We start from the raw sequence: 16,656 nt of genomic DNA on the forward strand, positions 1-16,656 counted from the left end.
CCTCAATTCTACCTGCCCCCACCTCGATGACAATCTAATTTCACTGTCATCTGTACCGCAATGACTTCTAAACTTGTTATTAGTATCACTGAGGAAAGACCATTTCGTCTGATGATTGTGTCTGAGGAAACGCTTAATTATTAAAGTCCACACTGATAATTAGGAAACCCTGTGATTTTGCGATGGGGCAGGCACTACCATGCACATAGGCCTCCATTACTTAGAGAGGAGCCATCTCTAAGTGCGCTCAAGTGAAACCTACCACATCAAATAGTGCCCGCTCACCAAGCTACGCTGTGTCATTAGAGATGTAGGACTGTGGGACGAAGCTCCTCCCGTGGCCTGTGATGATGTGTTTTGCCGGGTTAGTGGCTGGTTTGGCTTTGCCCTCCCCTAGGCCTTGCTGGGTTTGAGGCAGACAGAATCAGCCATTTCCAAGTGTGTGTGTGTGTGTGTGTGTGTGTGTGTGTTTGAGGGGAAGGAGGCCTGGTTTAGCTCAGGCCAAGAAGGATTTTCTAAAAGGACCACTTACAGATAAAATAAATCTTGGCGGGGATTGACAGCAGAGGCTGGGCCAGGGCACCAGGGAACCTTGACAGACTGGGGCGAGAAGGAGAAAGCCCTCATTCAGAGTCTAAGGACCCCTCCCAGTGGGAGACTGCTTCTCTCCAACCAGGCCGTGCCCTTCTGCCCTTGACTGTGAATTCTTGCCAAAGCCGGCAGAAGAGTTCATGCAAACCTTCCAGGCCCTTGGATGGTCTGGACTCTCCTAGCCCCCCACCTGGAGCTAGATTTCAGAAAGGGATGGAGCCTTGATGTCTCCTGTGCTCAGCACCTGGGCCTGGCTTCCCTCTGCTCCCAACCCACTCACCCGGGCTGGCTCCACTGACGCCGCCTCCGGGGCGCACTGCCTGCACAGGCGCTGGGCGCTGAATAACTCTTTCAGGATAGTCCTGCTGATGGACTGGGAAAGGAAGCAGCTACAGCCGGGGTCTGCGAGAGCCTTGCCTCCCCCAACAGGAGCTCTGACTCACAGCCTGTTTGGCACTGCTCGGTTCTCTCTGGCTTCCTGACTCTCCCTCTCTCTAATGTAAAAAACCTCCATGGCAGATGTTTTAAAACAATGCTCATAACCATGACGCTGTAATCCACCATCCTCTCTTTGCACCATAGAAACATTTTTAAGTGTTTTTGCAGACTTACTCTGTTGGAGAATCCCATTTTTAGGGCAGGCTCTTGGGGTGGTCCTCCCTGGGGCTGGGAGGGGCTGGGAGCAAGATGGGACTCGCACAAGGGCCTGCGGAGGTCTGGCAGGGCACAGGCGCACGAGGTGGAGGGTGGGCGTGCAGCTAGGGGATTTTACGCCCACCCGCTTTTGGAGGGGAATAGTGGGGTCTGAAGGAATTCGCTGCGGACCAGCAGAAGGGGCTTGGTGCGCAAGGCCGAGTGGCCAAGGCGGACGGAAGGGCCGGCGCACCGTGCACCGAGATGGGCAGCGCCAGCTTCCCAGGCGCAGTGGGCAGAGCTGGGCCGCGCCGGGTGACAGCGGGGGTGGGGTCCCCCGGGGCCGGGGCGGGGCGGCCGCGGCGGGGCGGGCCGGGCCGGGGGCGGGGCGGGGCGGGGCGGGGCGGGGCTCGGCTCCTGCGCCTTCTCGCAGGCTGCGGCGGCCGCGGGAGAGACGTCCACGGCGGCGGCGGCGGAGCGGGCGGCCGAGCAGGGCGGCGGCGACTCGCGGTGAGCGCGGCGCGGAGGGCGGCTGTGGGGGGGTGGTCTTCCGGCCGAGGGGCTCTGCGGCGCGGGGCGGGCCGGTCCCTGACCAACCTTGCCGAGCCTCCCTGGCTTCGACGCCCTTGCAGCCTGCGGGGAGGGAGGGAGCGCGCAACACCGGTCCCGAGCCCTTCCCGGCGGTCCGCGGCCAGAGGTCTGACTGTGCGCGCCACTGCCGCTCTCCTGGAGGACGGCTTCCCGACGGCGTTGCTTCCCCAGAGCGCCCCCTCGCCCCTCCACACTGCCCCCCTCACCCCATTAACCCAGGTAGCTGCTTTCCCTTTCCCACCGCCAGGGGCCCGGCTCCCCACCACTCCCTTTTGGCCCTCCCCAGTCGGTGCACACCTGGGCTCTCGGCTGCCACCTGCCCCGGACGCCCTCAGCCAGCCGGCCAGCTGCTGGCCCAGGACCCTGCCTCCTCGGTTCCCAGAACCCAGAACCTGAGCCCTGAGCTTCTGGAACAATTTGACCCACTTCCCAGAAGGCTGGTCTCAGGCCAGCTGTGCTTTTTGGTGGAGACACCTGTCCCTTTTGCCAGTGGAAGGTCCCAGATGAGAAGCCGCTGTCACAATGGGCCAGCTGGTCCCTGAGTCCTCCTCCAAGCGACCCTGACTTTCTGGCCAGTGTTCCCAGAGACCAGGGCCAGAGGCTTTGTCATTTAAGGCCTCCAAGGTTGCTTCCCCACCTCACCCCACCCCCGACCCTGGTGATCCCTAGAATTTCCAAGCCACTGTGTTGGGGCAGAGGGTTTGGTGCTGATGGGACCACCTTTCTGGGTTCTGGTCCTCGCTTTAGTGCCAGGTCTCCAGGGAACCCAGGGGTAGGGTCCAGCCACTGGAGCTCAGGCCCTCCATCCCTCCCACAGCCCTGTGGCCCTCCCTCCTTGTCCTGCCGGAAACTTTCCCCTCTGTCACCATCTCTAGCCTCTGGATGAGGTCTGTGCCATCTGCATAGCATCCAATCCCCAGTGCAGCTGGGCTGGGACCAGATAGGGCAGGGGCTTGCGCTGGGCCGCAGGAGGAGGGCGGCCCCGAGCCAGATCTGGGCCTGGGGGCTGGGGGTATTAGGGTGGATGGTTGCTGGCTTTCATGGAGCTCCGAATGGGCTTTGAGGGCTGGCTCTGCAGCAGAGAGGAGGCAGAACAGGGGCTGTTTTTCCTGCGTGTTTCTGACTGTCTTGTGTTGCTATGGTGACAGTTTTGCCTCCCTTCGTCCTCCTGACTCTTCTGGGAGCTGGTTTTTATTGGTCTGTTGTCCTGTCTTTTATGGCTCTAATTTCTCCTCTCTACTTGCTCCGAAATAAACAGTCATAAACATGGGCGCTGGGCCCAGGCTGGGGGCTGGCAGGGCTTCACCTCCTGCTGGCCCCGGGCTCCTGGGAAGGGAGAGTAGGGCAGCCAGGCTGGACCACACTCCCTCCAGCTCGCAGCTTTGCGAAAGGACTGGAGCATCCCAGGCCAGGGCACGCAGCGGGTAGCACACCTCCTCCGTGCTGAGAATGGATCCCAAGTGTGGCTGGCAGGGAGCTCGGCGGGTGATTTCCTTCTGTCGTCACAGAAGCGCTGTGGGCAGGGACTGTCCCCATGGTGCAGATGAGGAAACGCAGCCCAGAGCAAGTGAGCGTTTTCACCAGGGCTGCCCTGGCTTTAGCACCATAGTCAGCCCTCCGTTGTCAAATGAATGGACAGGTGATGGAGCTGGCAGACACACGCTGACCTGCTGGACTTCCCACCCTGCCAGGCTCTCTGCTCCTGCTCGCAGAGAGCCCACAGGGCCTTATTTGGTCTAGCCCCCTAAACTCACCCTCCAAGAGGCTCATGGGCAAGGCCCCCGGCATCCCCACCTCTTGTGTGTGCCGGGGGACAGCAGTGGAAGTGAGCTGCCGGGGAATTAGGGATTGTTTCTCAAGTCGTTCCTGCACCCTTGACAGTAGCTGTTGGGGACCCACGCTGAAAGCAGAGTAAAGCCACTTGTGACTTCCTGTTTTCACGCAGCACCAAGAAGAATTGAGTTTGCTCGTACTCCCAGGGCCTAGCTGCAACCGGATGAGCAGGACACCAAGCACCCAGCAGCAACCTTCCTCCCCGAGCCAGCCTTGGACAAGGAGTTCAGAGCTCTCCAGGGCCACGGGGTCACCCACTGTCAGCTGTCAGGGACACGCATGACGCTGGTCCTCTCTTGCTGGTTATTTTTCCCTTTGTAGAGCTCTTCTCTTCCAACTGCCCTTTCTCTCCCTTCAGGTTGCTATACCTTGGTTTGATAAGTGAGCGGGAAAAAAAAATGACAGTAGCATGAAAACCCAGGGAATCAGCAGCCTCATTGTCAGATGTGGGCCCTGGGCAAGTCAGTTTACTCTTGTGGGCCTCAGTTTCCCGGTCTTTAAAATGGAGCTGACAGCATGTGGCTATTGATAGCATTTGATTGTTCTTTTGGGATGCAGTGGAGTACCCTGCAGGGAAGAGCTATGAATGGTCAAAAGGCTAAACCCATGATGTCTTTGTCCTTGTGTTAAAGAGATCCCTGAACCACTGTCCCGGGCATGAGAGCTGGGTTAGGAAAAATTAAGCCTTAAAGTCTCATGGTCAGAGGCATTTTCTGAAGTCATCTTGCCCAGCTTTGATGTCAAACCAGGTCCTGCTTGCTCTTGGTGCCGTAGAACACAGTCTTGTTGCTGCCTTGGCTGGCCTGTCAGTGACCTAAAATGGTTGTAAGCTCACGGTTACAGAGCACCTGTTCTGTACCAAATGCAGTTAGGGGTATGGGGATGACAAAATGAACCCTGTTCCTACTTTCAAAGAATGCAGTGTGGTGGGAGAGACAGATGTGGAAAGAGATCCTTGTAATGCAGTTGGAGGGGTGGTGTGATGGGTGATGTGACACCTAGAGATGGCCGCTTGACTGGGTCGCTAGGTAGCATGAAATCAGCCAGTCTGTGTGTTGTGACTGCAATATAATTGTGCTTCCAGTGCCCCTTGGGAGGACTGTAGTCTGGTCCTCACAGCAATGGGCTGGTTGCCAGAGTCCCTCATTCAGCTCCCATGAATGGAGGGGTGAGATGTGTCAGGGAGCCAGTCCTGGCTTCCTTGCTGAGTGTTGACGCTCGCCCCCATGGTGGCCTCTGTCTGGTTCCTACCCAGGTCTTGGTGAAAGTTCGCTCCTGGATCTGCATGAGTGGCCTGACAAGGCAACATGGTGATGGGAAGAAAGTGGGTTTGCTTTCTGACGTATATTCAGACTCCCCTATTGCTGCGTCCTACCTAGGGGATCCTAAAGCTGTCTCTTACCTCTTTGAATCTCAATTCTAGTGACTGTAAAATTGTAATAGTTCTATTACTTTCTAGGAATTAAGTGATCTTATGTATTTATAGGCCTGGCACGGTGCCCACATCACAGTAGACTTGCTCTTATTTAGTTATATTGATTAGAAAGAAGTTCCCAGTTACTAGGCCTCTGGGTCCTCTTAGAACTGTGGTAGAGTGCTGTTTGGGTGCGTTTTGGCTTTAGAGAGCCATTCATTATCTGGGAAGCTAAAAATTGCCCCTGCTCAGGCTCTGAGTGTTGGTGGTTAATCCTCGAGTTATCTCTCACCAGATAAGTAGTTTGTCTTCTGCTGTAGCACAGTCATGCTCAAATCTCCAACACTTTTGTTCTCTCAAAGGAGACCAAATTGGAAATAGCAAAAGACAACCCAAGTTTCAGAAACATATTTTAATCTGTGAGAACACTTCAAACTGAATGCCCCATACTTTTTTATTCTGGATGTGTTTAGCTTCCTTTCGTTTTAACATTGCCAAATATATGTATATACATTTCCTCAAATAAGCACTATAACTCTGCAACAGAAATAATATTTTCCCCATTTTATAGTTAAGGAATCTGGGAAGGTAAAGTCACTCACATTGTTTCTGCCAGCTAATGAGTGCCAGGGCCAGAATTTAAAACCAGGTCCTGCTTGTTCTTGGTGCCATAGAACAGTCTTGTCATTGCCTTGGCTGGCATGCCAGTGACCTAAAATTGTTGCGTTGGGAGAATGCAAACAGATTTTAATAGGGGTGGAACTGGTCAGTGTTGTAACCCAGACTCATAGTAAATATTTAGAGACTTTACTGAGGTTTTCCTCTTGGCACAGCATTAACGAGGCTCTCTGCTGTTGGCTGAGGTTTTATTCCTGTAAGTGTTGAACCGAAGAGTTTGACGTGTCTGAATTAAGAGAAAACATTTGGTGGTGTTAGGAGTAGAGTAGTGTCTTTCACAAGAATGGGTGGTTGGTTGGTGATTGACATAAACTGAACCTTTGGACAGGTGAAGATTTGCTAATTGAATTTATGAATCGAAAGCATGACAGGTACTTCTTAGGCATACAGAGACAGGAGAAGCAATGATGCCAGAACATGTGGGTGGATGACCCTTCGAATGGAGTGGTGATGTGAATTTGGTCTGTCAGTATCACTCATGTCTAGGAAGATGGTGGGCATATTGAAAAGCAATTATCAGATTGCTCCCTAGCCTTGCTCAGGTAATTTCAAAGCCTAATTTCCCTGGTTTAACAACCTTGTTGCCTCTGCGGATCCAAGTGCTGACAGCGGGTGCCATGTTGGCCATAGCGTGTTTACCAGGTGCAGCCTAGCCTGCAAACAGATGCGTTTCTATTTGCCATTATCTCAGGGCCTGAGTCTGGTGTCTGCTTATTTAATGACTTCACTTTCTAATAAAAATTCTGCATGGCATAGATAATTAGATTTTTTGAAATGAAGCTGGGGAAATGGAATGCCCCCAAAGAATTTAATTGCAGTTTTATGATGGATCAAGCATAAAAATGGGACTGTTCATTCATTTAATGATCATGTACAAGGTGGGTACTTGCCATATCCCAGCATGTGAGGATAGAGTGATCGAAGTGGCACTGTTCCTATCCTCAAGTGGCTCCCAGCCCACAGGGGAAGCAGAGGAGACAACACATGCCCCATGGAACTTGCCAGCATCATACAGAGTGCATGTGTGTGGTGGGGCGGGAGCGAGGAACCTCAATGTCATTGTTTGAGCTCTTAAGACAACAGAACCCAGTTCTTTCCACATGGATGCTATCTGTAGAGCACACCTGACGTGTTGCATGGGGAAGGAACATGGAACAGAGAATCGCGTGTCCTAGAAGGTTGACCACCTGGACCTAGCACTCAGCTGTGCTGCTCAGTTGCGGGGTGGGGCAGGAGCACGGCTCTGTGCTTCCCTTCAGAAAGGCTGGAATGGGAAGGTTGGATGTGATGACTTCAAGGCCTTTCCATGCCTAGCCTGATGATTCTAGTAAGCCCTCTGAGTGACATTACTCTGAGTGACAGGTGAAGAAGCCAAACCTGGGAACCTGAGCAGCCTGAGCTGTGAGCGAGCTGGGGATGGGCAGAGTCCTGGGGGTTCTCAAGGAATCCTATCAGAGAAGGGAAGAACCCTGCTCTCCTTCCCAGAGAGGGCACCGCTTTCTGATTGTGCATCCTGATGGGTGAATGAGAGTCTGAGCTGATGGCAACAGGGAGAGACGAGAAGGGACCCAGGAGCAGAGCACAGGCACCAGCCGACTCCCTGTTCCAGAACCTCCACTGATGTCAGTGTGGTGCCCTGCTTGCTGCACTGTGCTATTTTGAGTTAATGTCCTTTAAAAAAAATCATAGGGTTTGGTGGCTCCCGGGTTTTAAAATAAATTAAAATGCACATTTTATGACAGTGAGGAATGGTGACCAACACACACCTACTCTGACACCCTTCAAGTTCTCATTCCCATTTGCACCCAGACGCAAGCCCTTCTGTGGCAATGAGGAAGCGGCATCCCAGTGACCTGTGTAGAGGCGCTGTGCACTGCAGTGCGGGGAGGACAATCAGAGAGCCCAGAAGACTCAGGCTCTTAGGGCAGTGCTCCCTACTGCCATGCAGCCTGGGCTCTGGCTCGCCATGGTCTCCTCTCTCCGAGTCCTGTGTTCCCCTCGGTAAAATGTGGGCAGCAGCCCCAACTGAGCATAATAGTAAGCACTTGATACCCATGTTTAGCAATCATCTGAAGAGCTTTTGAAACAGACAGTCCCCATTGTCTGGATGGGGAGGCTGAGGTCCAGAGGTGTTCAGGAACCTACATACCGTCACTCATTGAGAAAGCGGCAGAGCTGGTGCCTGCAGCTGTGTCTGTGTGCATCAAAGCCTGGTCTCTCCCTACCACCTACACCATAAGAGCCCTGCACAGATGAGGAGTGTGGAATAAATATACACGTGTCTTGGGTAAAAATCATCCCAAAGAGCTTATACATTCATGTGAGCTAGAGGTCCCCCAATGCCTTAACATTGGAAAAATGGATATAGAATGTCAGTGGTGTTTGATTGCTTCCCTGATCAGACGGACTGACTCCCTTCAGGATGTGCTTTGCTCAGCCCCCTCTGTCAGAGGAGGCACCCAGCAGTGATGAACTGGGCCTAGTTCTCAAATCCTTTTCCCTGGGACAGCTTGCAGTCATGGGGTCTGAAGAGAACTATGTCCTCAGCTAACAGAATGAGGATGAACACTTCCTGTCTAACCTCTGTTCTCCAGAGACTGAGGGAGATTAGATAGATGTGTGGATGGATGGATGGGTGGATGGGAGGGAGGGAGGGCGAGGAGGGCAAGGAGGGAGAGGGGAGGAGGGAGGAAAGAAAGAAGGAGGGAGAAGGGAGAAGAGGAGGAGAGAAGAGTTATAGAGACCAAGAGCAGTGGCTTTTCCAAGGCTGGGATTAGAAAAGTCCCTCTGACTCTTTGGAATCTAGAGGAGTGACATGCATGCATGGAAGTTCTTGAAGACAGGTTTAGAACCAAACAGAACCTGGCTTGGGATCTTGGCTCTTCCCCTGGACAAATTCCTTCTGCCTGCTAAGTTTCCAGATTTGTGAGCTACAGTTAATCATGTTTGTGTCTCAGAAATACTGTGAGGGATAAATGAACTAAATATATAACAGCCTCCCATGTTGCCTGATCTTTAAATGAAAATTTAAAATTGGAAGGTTTTTGCTGTGTCCTTTAGCTTCCTCTTTATATGTGGCTCTGCATGAGAAATGACCTGAAACTTCTTTTTCTGATGACACATTCCTGAACTGCCCCCTGATAAAGCCCCAAAAAGTCCATTTCTCTGGACTTCTGTTTCTAGCTTGTGAGCTGTCATTTTATACCCCACATGAACTCAACTGTGTTACTTACTGGATTGTAACAAGGATAATTTTTCCATCAACATCACGCATGACACAGACCATGTGGTTGGTTTCCTCACCCTAAGTCTTTTTCTTGTCTTCTAAATATGTGCTTTTTTTTTTCTTTTTCTTTTCTGGAGTGTTGAGGTTTCAAATCTGCATCTTTGAATACCTTCCAAAGGATTGAATGGGGTCATAAATTATTTTCTCACTCACATACATTCTCTGATTTTTTTGAGTCCCTAGAATCCAAAAACCTGTGAAAATAGAAAGTTTTTGTCATGACTCTCCTGGAAGTGAAAGCTGGTCTAATCATCCATGAGACTATTTATAGCTCGTGTTTGTCCCACACAGGATGAATGAATGCTTCAGCACAAAGATAAGTGCCCCGGACACTCCTGGGGGTGTGCATGTGATGTGATTTAGGCACTTTGATGCTCTCCTAAAACATAAAAAATTTTGAATTTGAAAGCACCTCTGATCCAAGGGTTTCAAAGAAGGGTGTGTGGGTCCCTACTACAAAAAATTGAAAGGAATCGCAGTGTCCCTTAGGGTGGGAAAAGCAGAGGTGAGTGGCCCCCATTGAATATTGGACGTGTGAGGCCATGATTCACCTCCTGCAATCAGACACCTTAATGGGCAGGTTTATATTTGTTAAGTAATATGAAATGAATTAAATGAGCAGACTGGGAGCAAAAACAAAACAAGAAAGCCTTTGAAAATGCGGGTTCCAAAGTTTTGTTGGAACAAAGCCATTAGAAAACAAAATAAACAAAAAACCCCCAACTTCTTTGGAAGTAAAAATAAGCTGGGAATTTTTGATTGAGTGTGAGTTCTAATCAAGAGGGGACTTTTCAACCTGACTCAACATTTTACCCTTAGGAGGAGGAGGAACCAGGGCGTGAAGAGAGCGTGGAAGTGAAAAGCCCCAGTGGAGCGTGAGAAAGGTCTTGGCTCTCGACCTGATAAGTGAGCTTGGGCCTGTCACTTCCCTTCCGTGACCCCCCAGGAGCGAGTTCCAAAGTAAAATGCCTTCTTCCTTTGTCTCTCTGAGAGTCCAGAACTCCCGAGAGAAGGTGGGAGTTGATGCGCTCTCATAGGCTCTGTCTTGCCCCAGGCTGACTCACAGAGGGGTGGGAGACATCTTCAGGTGCTCGGCGTTGGCTTCCTCCGGGCCCTTCCTTTCTTTCTTTTGCACCACTGATCTGTCCTTGGCTTCAGCTGGTTTGTGGGCCCCGGTGCCTCCACTGCCGTCCACACTGCTGATGCCAGGGAGGGCTCCTGGCTGCTTGACCAAGTGTGGCTGTGGCAGGTGACCCAGCTCCCACAGTGATGGGAATCCCAGCAGTTGTCCTACGGCTAGGCATTGTCAAGGGGGTATCAGAGGGGAGGGTTGGGTGTTCACTGTCTCGCTGTTGGAGAGCACAGACCCATTGCAAGCTGTGCCCAAGGAAATGGAGGAGTCCCTTGTCTGGTGTTTTAGTGGACGAGGTTATGAAGTAAGAGGGGACTTCAAAAAGTTTGTGGAAAATGCATGTCGTGAAAAAAAAACTGTGCATGAATTTAAAAATATTTTTGCACAAAAATGAACTTATCTTTACATTGTCTTTTTTCCATGAACGTTTGAGATATCCTCATGGACATGTGTAGGTAAAGGAGATGGGAATCATTCCCTCTCTCTCCTCCCCACCCCACCTCTCTCTCTTTCTCTCTTTGTCTTTTGAGTCTGTGCTTAATGTATCGTAAAGGTGACCTGTGCCCCATTTGAAATTGAGCATTTCCCTCACACCCGTTGTGGTTGATGGAGTCGGTGGTGCTACCTTGTGGTGGTGGTGGTGGTGGGGTGCTGATCTGCGCCCCTGGAGAATCGACTCACTTAGCAGCAGCTCCACATAGAATCCACCGCTGGAGACAGAAATCGACGTGAGGCCCTTGGTCTGCACAAATTGTTGGAGCTGCCTGGCAGGTGTAATATGGTGCCCCTCTGGGCCTGGGAGGTGCAGGACCCTCTGGGGAGGCCTGATTTGGGTGGGATGTGTGTTTGGTGCAGTGGTGAAGGTGCCGCTTAAGACGCCCGAGTCTCACATTGGAGTTTCTGGGTTCCTGCCCCACCTCCAGGTCCTGACTCCAGCGTCCTGCTAAGGCAGACCCTGGAGGGCAGCAGGTGACGACTCAAGTAGGTCCCTGCCACTCACCTGGGATACCCGGATTGAGTTCGCTGCTCTTGGCTTCTGCCGGGTCCAGTTCCAGCCATTGTGGGCACTTGGAGAGTGAACTAATGTATAGGTGCACTCTGTGTGTCTCTCATGTAAATAACAGATTAGAATTGGACTTGTGTGAGCGGTGTGAGAATGCCTGGCACGTATATGGATGTGTGTGTGAAAGTACATGGTGGTGCCGTGCAGGTGGGTCAGTGTATGTAGTATGTATATGCTTGGTGTGTGTGTGTGTGTGTGTGTGTGTGAGCATAGGTGTGTGCCCGCGTGCATGTGTATAAGGGAGGCATTTTTGTTAAGATCCAGAGAGGTGCTGTCAATGGCAGGCCCCCACCAGGGGCTTTCTGGACAAGGCTCTGCTTCAGGCCTCCCCTGGCTTTTGTACATCTTATGAATGCAGCTGACTACTCAAGTGGCCCTGCCGGCTAAGGACTTTTTGTCTTTCAGGGACCAGTGAACACTGAGAGAGGCCATTCTGAAGTTAAGCAGCAGGAAGCAACTGTGTTTCTGCTTCAGGAACACAGAGCTCGGTACAAGTCTTCTTCTACACATAACTCAGAAAAACCCTCAAGTCATTTGAGTACACTGCTCCAAAATAAGTGAACGAAAACCTAATGCAGGCTTAAAAAAAAAATAAAGGATGAGAATCCAGAAAGGTTTATCTGACGGTCAGCTGGCGGGGTGTGTGTGTGTGTGTGTGTGTGTGTGAGAAATGGTTATGAGGAAGAATGGAAGAGAAGGGAGAAGCACAGAGGGAGGAACCAGCTCACGGCTGCCTCAGCCCCCAAGGAATCCCAGCGTGCCCTGACTTTGCCATGTTTATACCACATTCACGTTCTTTGAGGTGAAACCCTGCCAGCGCTGGGGCTTTGCAGAGGGTGTGGGGAAGCAGGGGCCAGAAGTGGGGACCAGGAACCGCGGCTCAGTTCTGCTTCCCGAGTTGCTGAGTATCAGGAAATGAGCACAGACAGCCAGCGCTGTCCTGGGCTTGGAGCGTGGCTCTGCCTGCGATGCCTGCCGGCCTGACCTTTTGCAAGCCCCATTGCCCTGTCTTAGCCTCAGTCCCTCTGTCTGTAGCTCATAGATCGACTAGGTGGTGTCTAACATGATTCCTGGGCTGTGAGGCAAGCATGGCCCTACGCTCCAGGCCTGGAAGCTCGAGTGAGTTGGAGAAGCCATCTGATGTGCAGCTACGCTGGGCAAGAGCCCTCGTGCCCATGGGTGCGCAGTGGGGTTTCCTCCTGCTCGACTGGGACCAAGTGTGTGAGCTCTAGCAGTGTGGAATGAAGCACTGTGTGCATCTCCCCACCACCTTGAGTGAGTCCCCATGCGCAGTCACCTGCTACTAAGGTAGTGGCTTGTGTAAATTTATCTGTTAGCCCTCAGCTTCAGGAAATAGTTTGAGTAGCTCATATAAACTAAAATAGCTATGGTGAGTTTGTTGTTTTGTGGTGTATGCATGCAAGTTATTTTTTTTTCTAACCTGGTGATTTAAAGGTTGTGCAGTCCTGATGTGGCCCCTGACTTTCCAAAATAGTCCTACATTTTCAACTAGATTAATAGCAGTAATTGTGCTTTTCAGCGTGTATTTAGCACCTTTTAATTCTAACTATTGTGTTAGTTTTTTGTGTATGTTGTCCACTCCACAGGCAGCCTTACAAGAGAGATATTTTTATTCTTTCCTTTTTTTTTAAAGATAAACACACTGAAGCTAAGAAAGCTTTTAAAACTTACTTTAAGACATAGGATTGCAATCGGGGCACCAGGACGCGGCTGAGGTCTGACTCCAAAAGTCCTACTCATTCCCATACCACAGGCTCATGCTGCTTCCAGGCCACAATTTTATTATTTTAGCAAAATAAAATCCTTTTTCCTGCCATGACTGGAGTTTGTAAGCCTGGGAAAATATAATCACAGCTTCATTGCTTTGCCTTTTTCCAGAATGGAATCTGAGGATTCTCCTTCCCTAAATGTGAACTTCATGTAAATAGCATCTTATATTTCTACTTAACAAACTGTTTTTAAGGGTTTATTTTATTTACTTGAGAGGCAGAGTTACAGAGAGAGAAAGGGTAGGGGGGTGGGGAGAGACAGAGAAGTCTTCCATCAGATGTTCACTCCCCTGCCAAGGCTGGGCCAGACCAAAGCCAGGAGCTTCTTCTGGGTCCCCCATGTGGGTACAGGGACCCAAGCACTTGGGCCATCTTCTGCTGCTTTCCCAAGTGCATTAGCAGGGAGCTGGACTGGAGGTGGAGCAGCCCAGACTCAAACTGGTGCTCATATGGGATGCCGGCGTTGCCTGCTGTGCTGCAGTGCTGACCCCTGCTTAACAAACTGTTACCAGATGCTTCCAAAATGCCAGACAATGTTCTAGGAAGTTTCACATGTGCCATTGAATGGGATAAGATATAGCAGTCTCCATTATGTGGAGGAGATAAAGCTAAAACTCAGAGAGTTGTGGTTATCTACCCCACGGCACGGTTTGCTTTGTGAGTCGAGGTTTCTCATGGCTTCGTCTGAGCATGAGATCAGTTTCAGCTGACCTGCAGATTCCCACCTGAATTCGCTTGGCTTCCCCAGCTTCTCTCTCCTGTCCTAACTCAAGACAGCAGTTGTGGAGAAAGGCACGCTTCCTCTTGTCTTTTCCCTTGTTGTGCTGGCCTGCACCAGCGTTGGCTAATGTTGCTGCCCTAGACCCTGTTTTTAGTTTCACACCTCATCGTAGATCTGAAAATCTTATGCAATAGCCTCATATTGCAGAAGAGAAGGTTTAGTGGTGTGATTTACCCAACGTCATACCGAGCTGCATCTTCCTTTCAAAATTTCTTTACCTGCACAGATCCTTTGAAACTCACTTCTAGGATTTCATTCTCTTGAAACGCTTCCCTAAGTCCCTAGTAAATCCTTCCGTGTATCCATTAATCCCCCATTTATCCGGCCATCCACCCACCCACCCACCCATATACCATCCATCCATCCATCCATATACCCATCTATACATCCACCCACCCATCCATCCATCCATCCACCCACCCGTGAGGGATGGGTGGGGGGATGGTAGGGGAAAGAGCTCCTATTTTTAGTAGGACCTTACCAGAAGGCACAGAGCCAAGGATGCAAAAGAAGATGAGCCATGGGGATACTCAGGGGAACCATGCTGCAGGCAAAGGCTCAGCAAGTGCCAGGCCAGGGCAGAGTGTGCCTCGCCTTGGAAGGACCGCGAGGAGGCCAGGAGCTAGAGCCTAGTGGTCAGCTGGCCAGTGGTAGGCGATGAAGTCAGGCAGCCCTCGCAGGCTGGCTGTGCTTTCCACATCTCTGGTGCTCCCTCGGACTGGGTGCTGTGTCCAGTTCAGGGTCAGTCTGTCCCCACATAAGCTTGTGCACCATCAGCCTAGGCCTGGGCTTGTCCTTAATCCCCACATCCCCAGCACTTTCACAAGGCCTGGGGTAGATAGAGGGAGAGCACAGCTTTTATCAACACCGCTGCTCCCTTTTTGTCCGTCTTCTTTTAAGGCACAGGTCCTGATTTGAAGCATGGGAGTTCTGGAGGACTGCCTGCCTTAAATCACCAGTTAGCTGCTTCCTTCTTGGACAACCCCCAGCTGTGGATGCTGTGGGAAGAATCAGGTGCTCGAAAAGGTGGAAGGGAAGGTGGTGGAGGGGAGAGCGTCCTTTGAGTCCCGAGGAAGGCGGCCTCTCCAGAATCCTCTGGGATTAGCAACCCGGCTGCCTCTGTGCTGGGTCTGGTGTTTATAAAGAGTGACCACAGGAAGAACAGGCAGGCTCTCGAGAAACCCTCAGAGCGTGGTGGGATTTCTGCCAGGACTTTCCACGTGCCAATGTGCTGACTCACGGGGGAGCCCGGGTGCCCACAAGACCTGGAAGGCTTAGTCCCTGGAGGTCCTTTCAGAAAGAAAAGCACCGTCTCCCTGGCGGGGTGTTTTGCTCCACAGAGCGGAACGCCCATTTCCCGCGAGGCCCCCATCTGTTCTGATGCAGGAAGCAAACTTAAGGCAGGCAGACGGGCTGTGGAAAGTGAAAGAGGAGGGCTGAAGGGGCACTTGGCCTCTGGTGACCGCCAAGGTCAGGGCTCCCACTTTCCTATGCCCCCCAGTCTGCCTCCTACACCCCTAGGGCAAAAGGAAGCTTCTAGCAACTTGCACCAATTTAAAGTAGTAGGTGTCAGCTGGTGCAGCAGCTCAGTAGGCTGGATTTAAATGCATGTTGCGGCTTTTAAAGAGCAGATATTTTTAAATGATTTATTTATTTATTTATTTGAAAGACAAAGTTGCAGAGAGACCGAGAGAGAGCAAGATCCTCCACCTGCTGGTTCACTCCCCAGATGGCCACAATAGCTGGTGCTGGGCCAGGCTGAAGCCTAGAGCCTGGAACTACATCTGGGTCTCCCACCTGGGTGGCAGGGACCCACACACTATCATCTGCTGCCTTCTCAGGCACATTAGAAGAGAGCTGGATCGGAAGTGGAGCAACTAGAACCATTGTCATATGGCATGCCAATGTCATCAGCGGTGGCTTTTTACCTGCTGGGCCACAGCACAGGCCCCAGAGCAGATATGTCTACAAATTCATGATATTTCATATTAAAAGTATAGATATTAAATGCTGTGTCCACAAACAACCTGCTTAAAGCTAGCCAGTAGCCTCCTGGGGCCTTCAACTCCTCGTCCGTTCATGGATCTCATCCACTTTGCTGCCTTCCCTGCCTGTCCAGGCTATTTTGAGTGACAAGCTTTGAAAGCAAGGTGAAAGCTCTGTGCAGACTGCAGGGTGTGAATACAACGCCTGTGAGGGACCGCTGATCACAGGGGCACCTGGCGAGAGATTTGGGAGGAGGTCTGCCGTTTGCTTGCAACTCAGTTTCTATCAGCTTTGCTCTGCCTGATCTGTCCCCAGTTGCATGTTTGCACTTTCTGTCAGTTTTCAGAACAATGTACTTGGTTTTCTGTTAATACCCCGTCTCTGCCACTCAGTGCAAAGCTACCAAATCATACTCATGTGTTTCTTTACCTGATTGCAGCGGGGTGATCATTTTATTTAGTTGGTACTACAGTCATGGAAGGAAAAGGCCGGGACTGTTGCTCAAGATTGGAGAACTCCTAGTGCTGAATATAAAACAGCATCTAGGAGTAGATAGGGGGAGGGAGGTGACAGGAGCCAGGCGAGGTCGAATCAGGGTGGGAAACCGATGGTGTGCCTTGTGGTGGAAAGCCACACGCAGGGTGCCAACTGCCCCAGCCACCACCTCCCTCCCCCACCGCCACACCGAAGAAGCTGTTGAACATTCAGCTTTCTGCTGAAAAGCACAGCAGCCCCCAAACGCCCTCCACACTCTGATCTGTCAGCAGGCTGGGGCAGACAGCAGAGAGCCCCCCTGGAGTGTGTCTAAATTAATGATCAAGGTGACTCACTGGCCTCCATTGAAAGGAGTGTTTCTAAAAAGGGAAAGTCAAAGGGAA

At 51.4% G+C, this 16,656-nt stretch overlaps 1 protein-coding gene across 7 annotated transcripts in view; it reads left to right on the forward strand.

Moving 5' to 3' along the window:
• The first annotated feature begins 1,626 nt into the window (after positions 1–1,626).
• Positions 1,627–16,656, forward strand: part of CYRIA (CYFIP related Rac1 interactor A) — a 112,074-nt gene continuing 97,044 nt past the window's right edge. For 2 of the 7 annotated variants that reach the window (XM_051840123.2, XM_051840141.2), the window contains exon 1: positions 1,627–1,734. The gene's annotated coding sequence lies outside the window, so the exon portion shown is untranslated. Of the gene's footprint in view, positions 1,735–9,845; positions 9,933–16,656 lie in introns of all 7 variants that reach the window. The other 5 variants (XM_070069747.1, XM_051840154.2, XM_051840167.2 and 2 more) reach the window with 5 other exon arrangements.

Source organism: Oryctolagus cuniculus, chromosome 2 (assembly GCF_964237555.1).
Source record: "Oryctolagus cuniculus chromosome 2, mOryCun1.1, whole genome shotgun sequence".
Taxonomy (NCBI): Eukaryota; Metazoa; Chordata; class Mammalia; order Lagomorpha; family Leporidae; genus Oryctolagus; species Oryctolagus cuniculus.